The sequence below is a fragment of the Girardinichthys multiradiatus genome, chromosome 19 (assembly GCF_021462225.1).
Source record: "Girardinichthys multiradiatus isolate DD_20200921_A chromosome 19, DD_fGirMul_XY1, whole genome shotgun sequence".
NCBI lineage: Eukaryota > Metazoa > Chordata > Actinopteri > Cyprinodontiformes > Goodeidae > Girardinichthys > Girardinichthys multiradiatus.
This window is the reverse complement of record NC_061811.1, coordinates 748,397-756,987: the sequence shown is the minus strand read 5'-3', so window position 1 is coordinate 756,987 and position 8,591 is coordinate 748,397.

Below are 8,591 nucleotides of genomic sequence, written 5' to 3'. Positions count from 1 at the left end.
AGAGGACGAAGATTGACCGCTTTTCCAACACCTGAGAGCAAGCGCAGGTGTGCTGTGAGACTGGACTGTTAAAATAACCTCATGGTGAAATTCACCATTTTCTTTGTCTTCAACCTTACTGCTTGCTAGCTTGCCATCAAAAGTTTTATAACACTTTGTCTGCTCACCCCGCCCAGCGTTGGGGGATGTTTTATGACTGAGTATAACTGAGTTACAGTTGGAGCTGCGACCCTCCTCCACTCACCACCACATCCCTTTGTCATATTATCATTTTTGCCATAACTGGTGGTTTGATTCCATACACACCCACTGCTGTTTTGCTTTATTGTTGTTTAGTTAGATATTTTACCCCTTTTGTGTAGAACTTTGCATGTTTGAGTTGGTGAAGATTATTAAATCAGAAGAGCGGATTGTATCAGGCTGTGATTTAATAAATATTCACATAGATGGTAACAGAAGGCGTTCTGTGTTTATTTTGGGCAAGAGTGATTCTTCAGTCAAGATAAGGTTAAAAGTTCCACACGTTTCGGCAGAAACGGTCGATTAAACAGCGACATCTCTGGTAATAGTTATTAATTATTACGGAGTATTTAACGGTTGTAATTATCAAAGGCGTTGAGCCACAATTACAACACCAGAAACATCTCTGGTTTCAATTCATAAATGAGGATTTTGGTTAAGAAATTAATTTAGTCAAATTATGATTTTTAATAATTATTATTGATAAATATTAATTAATCAATAATCATAATTCCAACAGGTCCAACATTTTGTTCTTCTATTCAAAACACATTGAATTTATCTTTGTTGAAAAATACATTTTGCTTTGATGTCCTGACAGAATATGAAACACATGTATTTCTATGGTGTATTAATTCAAATGAAACAAAATATCCAGAACATTTCAACAACTAACAAATTGAAGGGTGCCGCTGCTGCTCCAGCATACCTGCCTTCAGTTAGCACTGTTGTTAGTGTTTGTAAAAATTATCAGCAGTGTCAGTCACTGTTGCCTAGGTGATTCCCACCTGTCTTTGTTTTCATCAGACAGGCACAATTAGGGCCTCAGAGTCAAAACTGTGAGTTATAGAAATGTTTAAGGAGCGAGAGGATTTATGTAAGAAGGGTTCATGTGGTAAAATTGAAATGTTTGATCTTTGCCTGCAGCATCTTATCCAGAAGCTCAGACTGAGGTGCTGAGAATAAAACGAAGTGGATCATATGCAGGACCTAAAGAAAAAGTGAGAAAATAATTACAACAAAGGATAACAAATTCCCTCAATGTAAAGACTCACATACCTGCAACACCAACAAAGCTCCATCCATCTTCTGGCACTAATCTGAAACTGGGTGATGGGTCAACATCTGAAGCAGAGATCTGCAGATCTCCTCCCCAACTTCCTCCTCTGCCTCTTCTGAGCTAAAATTTCAAACCGGCCATGAGATTTAATCTCTCCAGTCTCTTTTTGGGTCTCCTCTGGGCTCTCTTTCCAGTGAGACATTCCCAAAAATCCTCCAAAGGGAGGCGCTCAGCCACCATCCTGCTCAGATGACCAAACCTTTCTATGTAGAGGAACCGGGTTCTCTACTCCTGGCCACCTCTGGATGACAGACCTTCTCCTCATGCAGAAACCTGAACGTCTTACAGAGGAAGCTCATCAAACAAGAATGTTTATGGTCATTATGAACCCATAATGAATTTTTTGTTGAAACACTCTGCACAGAATGCAAATATAGGACACAGACCAAAATTACTTCAGAAAAGGAAATAAATAAAAAAACACCTTCAATCATTAAGAGATCCACAAAGGAAAGAGATTAAAAACACCATAAGATAAAAATTATGAGGCACATCTGGAAGAAAAAATTAGAGCATTTATAGCGAACAAAAAAATCCTTAGAACAATAATATTTTATGAAATATGTGCATGGAAATGTAGTTTGGTGTATGTTTTTAGATGTTTTTTACATCTAAAAAAAAAAGAGAAAACATGCAGTTTCTTTAAAGGTACACACAGATATCCAACCTGAAGACAAGAGGGTGATCGTGGAGGACGAGGCAACCATCAGCTACTCACCCTCCCCACAAACTCCAGACCCGATACCTGCCCTTCAGCCTTCACCAGAGGAGGAGGAGAGTAATCAGGTTGATGAAATTGACGGCTGGATCTCAACCGCTTTCAGCAATCACTGATGGAGGCCCGATCGAGTTTTTCATTCCGGGAGACGGAGAAAAGTATCTGGATCTCAACGATACACTGTTGCATCTCAGAGTGAAAATTACTAACGAGGATGGAACAAACCTGCCGGATGATGCACCTGTAGGGCTCATCAACTACCCGTTAAACACCATCTTCAGTCAGTGTGACGTAACTCTCGGAGATCGAATGATTTCACAATCCAGCGCTACACATCCATATAGAGCCATGATTGAGACATTGTTAAACTTTTCTGAGGATTCTTTAAAAACCCAGTTTAGCTCTGGTCTTTTTTATAAAGACACTGCAGGTGCTCTGAACTCTATTGTTACAACTAACGGCCCTAACCAAGGTCTTAACAGCAGAGCAGGCTTTACGGCAAATTCCAGGGAGGTACATCTCCTAGGCCCCCTGCATGCAGACATATTTTTCTGCGAGAGACTTCTTTTAAACTCTGTTGACCTTAAAATTAAACTTACAAGAGCCAATGATGCCTTTTGTCTCATGGCAGCAAGAGACTCCACTTACAAACTCAGGATATTAGGAGCATCTCTTTTTATCAAAAAAGTTACTGTCTCTCCAGCTGTACGACTGGGTCACGCTTCAGCTTTAATGAAAGCAAATGCTCTGTATCCACTTTCACGTGTGAATGTAAAAACATATTCCATCCCTGAAAATTCAAGGGTATGCAACCAAGAGAATCTTTTCTTAGGTATCTTTCCCAGGTATGTGGTGATTGCGTTACTGGATCATGATGCTTTTACAGGAACACGCAATCTCAATCCGTTTGACTTTAATCATTTTGATATGGAATATTTAGCTTTGTGTAAGGATGGCAGACAAATTCCAGCTAAAGCCTTCCAGCCCAATTTTAACCAAGGTCATTCAGTGAGAGAGTATTACAACTTGTTTACGGCTACAGGACGACATCTAAAAGATCTTCCACTGAGTATAACACGTCAGGAATTTAATCAAGGATACTCTCTATTCACATTTAATCTTAACCCGGGTGAGGACACAGATGCTCTATCTCCAGTTTCCAGTGGGAATTTAAGACTGGAAATGCATTTCAGAAACCCGTTGCCTCATACCACCACGCTGATCATCTACGCTTGTTATGACTCTATTTTAGAGATTGATTCAAAGAGGCGTGTGCTGGTGGATTATTATTAATCTAATCAGACATGAATAATCATGAAATTGAGGATCTACTGTATCATCTGCTGGGAGATTTGTTTTACGGTGTCTGGGCGTGCGACCAGCTGCCGCTGCTAGCTGACCCATTCACAGGACCCGCATACTTTATCGTGAACATACATCCTTCACACATGCCGGGAGAACACTGGTTAGCTCTGACTCTGGATGAGAATGGTCAATCCAGCTTTTTTGACTCTTATGGATTCCCTCCGAATTTTGATTTCTACCCGTCAAGCATCGTAACATTTTTAAAAGACAGATCATCAAAAATATTGTATCATAATAATCAGCTTCAAAACACTCTGTCCACTGTGTGCGGTCACCATTGTATTTATTACCTCTGTCATAGAGCATGCGGTCTATCACTGCAGCAAGTGTTGTCTAAATACACCGGAGATGTTTAAGAATGATTTAATGGTATCGAACGTTGTAAAAAAATACCAGAAATGTGTCATTAATCAGACTTCAGCATTTTCACTCACAGTGCATGCTCCTTGGAGATGTTTCAGGATTGTTATGGAATTTAAATTGTCTAATCAGAAAAAATTGTCTTTTTTCTGATTTTAATTTTTGTTTAAATTCTAATTAAAATGTATATCAGTGTGTGTGTGTGTGTGTGTGTGTGTATGTGTGTGTGTGTGTGCGTGTGTGTGTGTGTGAAATAGAGCATGATGCTAGACATGAAAATATATTCAATAAAGATTTTATTGAATGAAAGAAATAGGTTACACGTCTCATTTTCTTATAACGGTTTATGATGAAAATGTGATCCATCTGGGAGGTAGTATTGTTTTACGAAGAGACTTTTTTGGCTTCATGGTAGTATTTTCAGGGTCTTCCTGCTCGGATCTCAACCAATGGGGAGAAAGAGTTATCTGCTTTTTTCTTCTCTGCTTAATGTGAGGGGATGTTTCACTTTCAATAAATGATGCCTCTCCATTTGTTTTGAACCGTCTATATTCATCAGGAGCATAACGGTTATTGACTGAAGATATGGGGATGTTTACCTCTGACAAAGTATGCAGAAAGTCTGACCATCCTTGGGGTAGCGGTGCTCCAGGTTTTTTAAACGGTAGCATGAGATTTTTCAACAAGTCAATCATATGGGACACCTTTACAACATTTCCTTTAAATACAAATTCTCCTCGCAAAGTCCAACCCCCACTTCTTCGGATAATTTCTTCAAAATGTATTTTTATGGTTATGCTTTGGCAGGCTTTTCAGTACATCCATAACAATCTGATCCGAAGCAACCTGGTTATGCCCCGGGACCAGATTTTCTTCATGCTGCTCATGGTCTGGAGTCTCGTTTGATGTGTCACGCTGAAGCGTCAAACTCACCCGCTGTTCTTCTTTCACACCCTGCTTGAGTAGAGTCAGATACCTCTGTAAAAGTGCATCGTATGTTTTTATTTTTTCATAAGAAGTCAAACCGGGGTCATTCAATATCGCTCTCATTTCAGCATCCAAAATCCATCTGTCTGATGGATGTTTCTGACCGGGTCAGACGCCTGAACTGATGAGGGGAAATGAGAAACATCTTCTGCGATGTTCTGAGAGACATTATCTCCTGATTATACCACCCACTAGATCACCGATCAAGGGAGCAAGACCCGTTAAGATGGGGAGAATAAAACCACCTCCCTGGTTTTTGAGAGCCAGCTGTTTACGTTTGATACCAGTTGTTTTATCAGCCAACAATCTGATGATTTTTCTTTGCTTCTTTAATTTCCGGTGTTGAGAGGGAGATAGTTTAATGTTACCTTTTAAAATATTCAGAGCAATCTCACACAGAGCCAGAAGAAAGTCAGGAGAGCAGTGTGCGAGAATATCTTTACATTTCTGTGGAGTAGCTTGGTACAAAGTTCTGAATAATAATTTTATATGCACAGACATGATAACTTACTTTGTTCTGGGCACATACACAGCAGGCCACTGGTGAGGAAGTATGCCTGTCTGAAATGTTCTGGGCAGGTAGGCGTAAAATCGATGATAAAGTATCCATGAGTTTCTCTCGTTGCGTCTTCAAAACTTTCCAGGAAGACACCCTTTTACAATGGAAACATTTGGCGGGCCAGTATTTTCAGCTGCAGTTTATCTCTCGGTATCTTAAACAATACCATATAATTAGCGTTCAAACTAATAGTGCGACTGAACTTTCCCTGATGAAATACGTTCTGAGTCAGCATCATGACGCTAATATTGCGATGGTGACGAAACTGGGTAAAGACGTTCATCACGTTTTCATCATCTGAGCTTTGAGCGATTACGTCGTCTAGAATAATCAGATGATTCTGATCAGGAGGAAACAGGTTTTCATCTTCAAAAGAATGAGGCAATCCTTCCACAAATTTAATATTTTTCTTCTTCTTCTGCAATTCAGCATACATGGGCTGAAAAGAAGTGTAAATCCACACAATATTTTCTGGAACAACATCCATGTTGGTTACAATTATTCAAAACACTTTTTACAAAAAACGTTTTCCTGCAGCCGCTGGGTCCTATTATCATACATGAGAAAGGCGCTCTAAATCTAGGATCAAAATCAACCTCCTGTAAATCGGCCGAATGCAACATTTTTATTTTATTTTATCTTTCTTCTTCTTGTTTTTCTTTTTCTTCTTCTTATGCTCCTATAACCAAAAGGCAGAGTTGTCCCATCAGAAAAAAGGCATGTCTTGTCATACACCAACTGAAACCTTTTAACAAATGGAGCATTTCTTAAACAGAATCTCTTTTTATCCCTCCTGATCGTGTGCTGAGGAATTTCAATGACATCCACAGAATATGGACCAATTTTCTTTCCCCAATGTTTAATGCATGTTCAATGTCAATTTTTCTGCTGTCTGAAATCCAGCCAAGCCATTGAATGGACGTGCTAGAAAACATCTTACTACTACGCCTGTAGTCCAGAGATGAGGGGATGGCCAAGGTTTTAGGAGGAAGGAAATTGGTTACAAAAACCTTCATGCAGGCTGAGGCTATCGTGACGCATTTAAACGGATCCACACTTGTCTCCTTAAAGAACTCATCCCTGAATTTAACACAACCTTGATAAAGAATGTCCACATCATTTTTACAATAACGAAGAGCTTCCTTCTCAAAGTCAAAGACCCTTTTGCTCACTTCTCTGTACCAGCTGCTAAACACCTGTTGTTCTTGAAGGCTCATGCGTTCTACAGCGTAGGAGGATGAAGAAGGAAAAGACCCCACATACTGGAGATGTTGTTCAGAGGAGAATAGGTGGGGGAAAAAACCTTTGGTCTTATCACTAAAACCTAATACTTTTGGCATCGCACTAAGCTTCATACACATGAGAACTTTACTTCCCTGCATGATGAGATGAGGTTTAATGCCTAACTGCAGCATAGCTGTGAGAATCAGGTAGCTGTCATATCCACGCGCGTTATGAGCTATTAAGGTAAAGCCTCTGTACATCGGTCTCCTGAAATGGAGAAGTAATTTTTGGGTGCAATTGAATCCATAAGAGAGAATTTAAGTGCACCCTTCCATCAAACATTTTGACAGGTGGGCGGGACTTCCGGTGAGGGCGGGACTTCCGGTGGGGGGCATATGGGCGCCATGTGGTTGCCATGTGGGCAGGGGGGGGGGTGTGTCCAAGGGGCGTAACAGTGGATGTTGATTGGTTGTCGTCATTAGGGGCGATACCTTAAATGAGTCAATTAAAACACAGGGGTGTGTTTAAGGGTGTTATTAATAATCTGTATGTTTTTTTCAGGCGTTAATACATCTAAAAAACAAAACAACAAAAAAAGACATGCATCCTTTTATATTTTTAAAGGTATAATCAACTTAATGTTGACCTATCACATGAAATCCTAATAAAGGAACTGTGTAACCTGACAGAATTGTAAGTTAATTTTTGCTTTACAGCAGGACCTATTTGTTGAATATATGAGCCAGTCTAAATCCGTTCAAAATAGAAAAGACCTAAAAAAGTAAATAAAAATAAAAAATTGTGCTTCACTACATCGATGGAACGAGAAAAACCTTCAGCTTCTGCGTCAACATACTGGAAAAGCAGCTGAAAGAGGTAAGACGAATATCAGATTAACAGAAAAAAAAAAGAACATCAGTATACTGTTTCCAAGTTACAAATTGACTAGCAATGATGTGTTTGTTTTTGAATCATGAGAGACTCCATTTTAGGAAAAAGGAATGATAATTTAAGTTACCTGTAGCTTTTCTAAAAAACATTTTTACTTTTTCATCTTAGAGTTACAGGGTTACAGTTATTCTATATCCCAACTGTTAGGGGCGATGTCAGGAAGGGGCAGTTACGTCTGTTTCTTAGATAACATATCACCTTTGAACTCAAGAAGGGTTTTGGTCTTAAAAACATAGTCTTTGCAGTTGAGATAACACTGTCATGTTCTGGTATAAATACTGTGTGTAAATGTTGGGGCTCTGTTTCATTGGTTAACCTCAGTGTCAGGGTCTTCAAATGCTGAATGTCTTTGAACCATAACACTTGTTACATTGAAAAATACCAGTACTGACAAGAAAAAATGTCGGTAAATATTTCAGGAAACCCGGAAATTGTGGCTTCTTCTTCTGATAATTCACAAAAGCACAATGACATCTTAAAACGTAAGTAAGTAAGTAAGTATCATTAAATGCATGTGAATGTTCTCAATTTTTGTTTATATATATTGTTTATATATATATATATATATATATATATATATATATATTTTTTTTTTTGTTTCTTTGTCATAGAACCCACCGCTGATGACCTTGATGATTTCATCTTGACACAATCAGATTATGGTAAGTAAATGTTAAATGCAATAAAATATATATATACATATATATATTATAGTTAACCCTTGACAATGTTTCAATTTATAGATTTGATGAGAGAGGTAAACCCGAATGATCAAGTTGGAGGGTTCAGCGGCTGGAATCCATACTCCAAATTAAGAAGGCGAATTATCTCCAAACAAGAAAAACTCCCAACTACATCTGAACTTTCTTCTAACACAGAAATTACGACAGATTCTTTGAATACTCCTCCGCCAATTATCATCATTTCCCCTGAAGACACACCGGATAAGTTACCGGCACCTCCAGAAAGTAAGTCCTAAGAACTAACTGTTTTTCTTTGAGAGTGAATGTATTTTATTTATGTGTTATTAGAGACTTTTGTTTTAAACCTCAGATAAAACTGTTTAC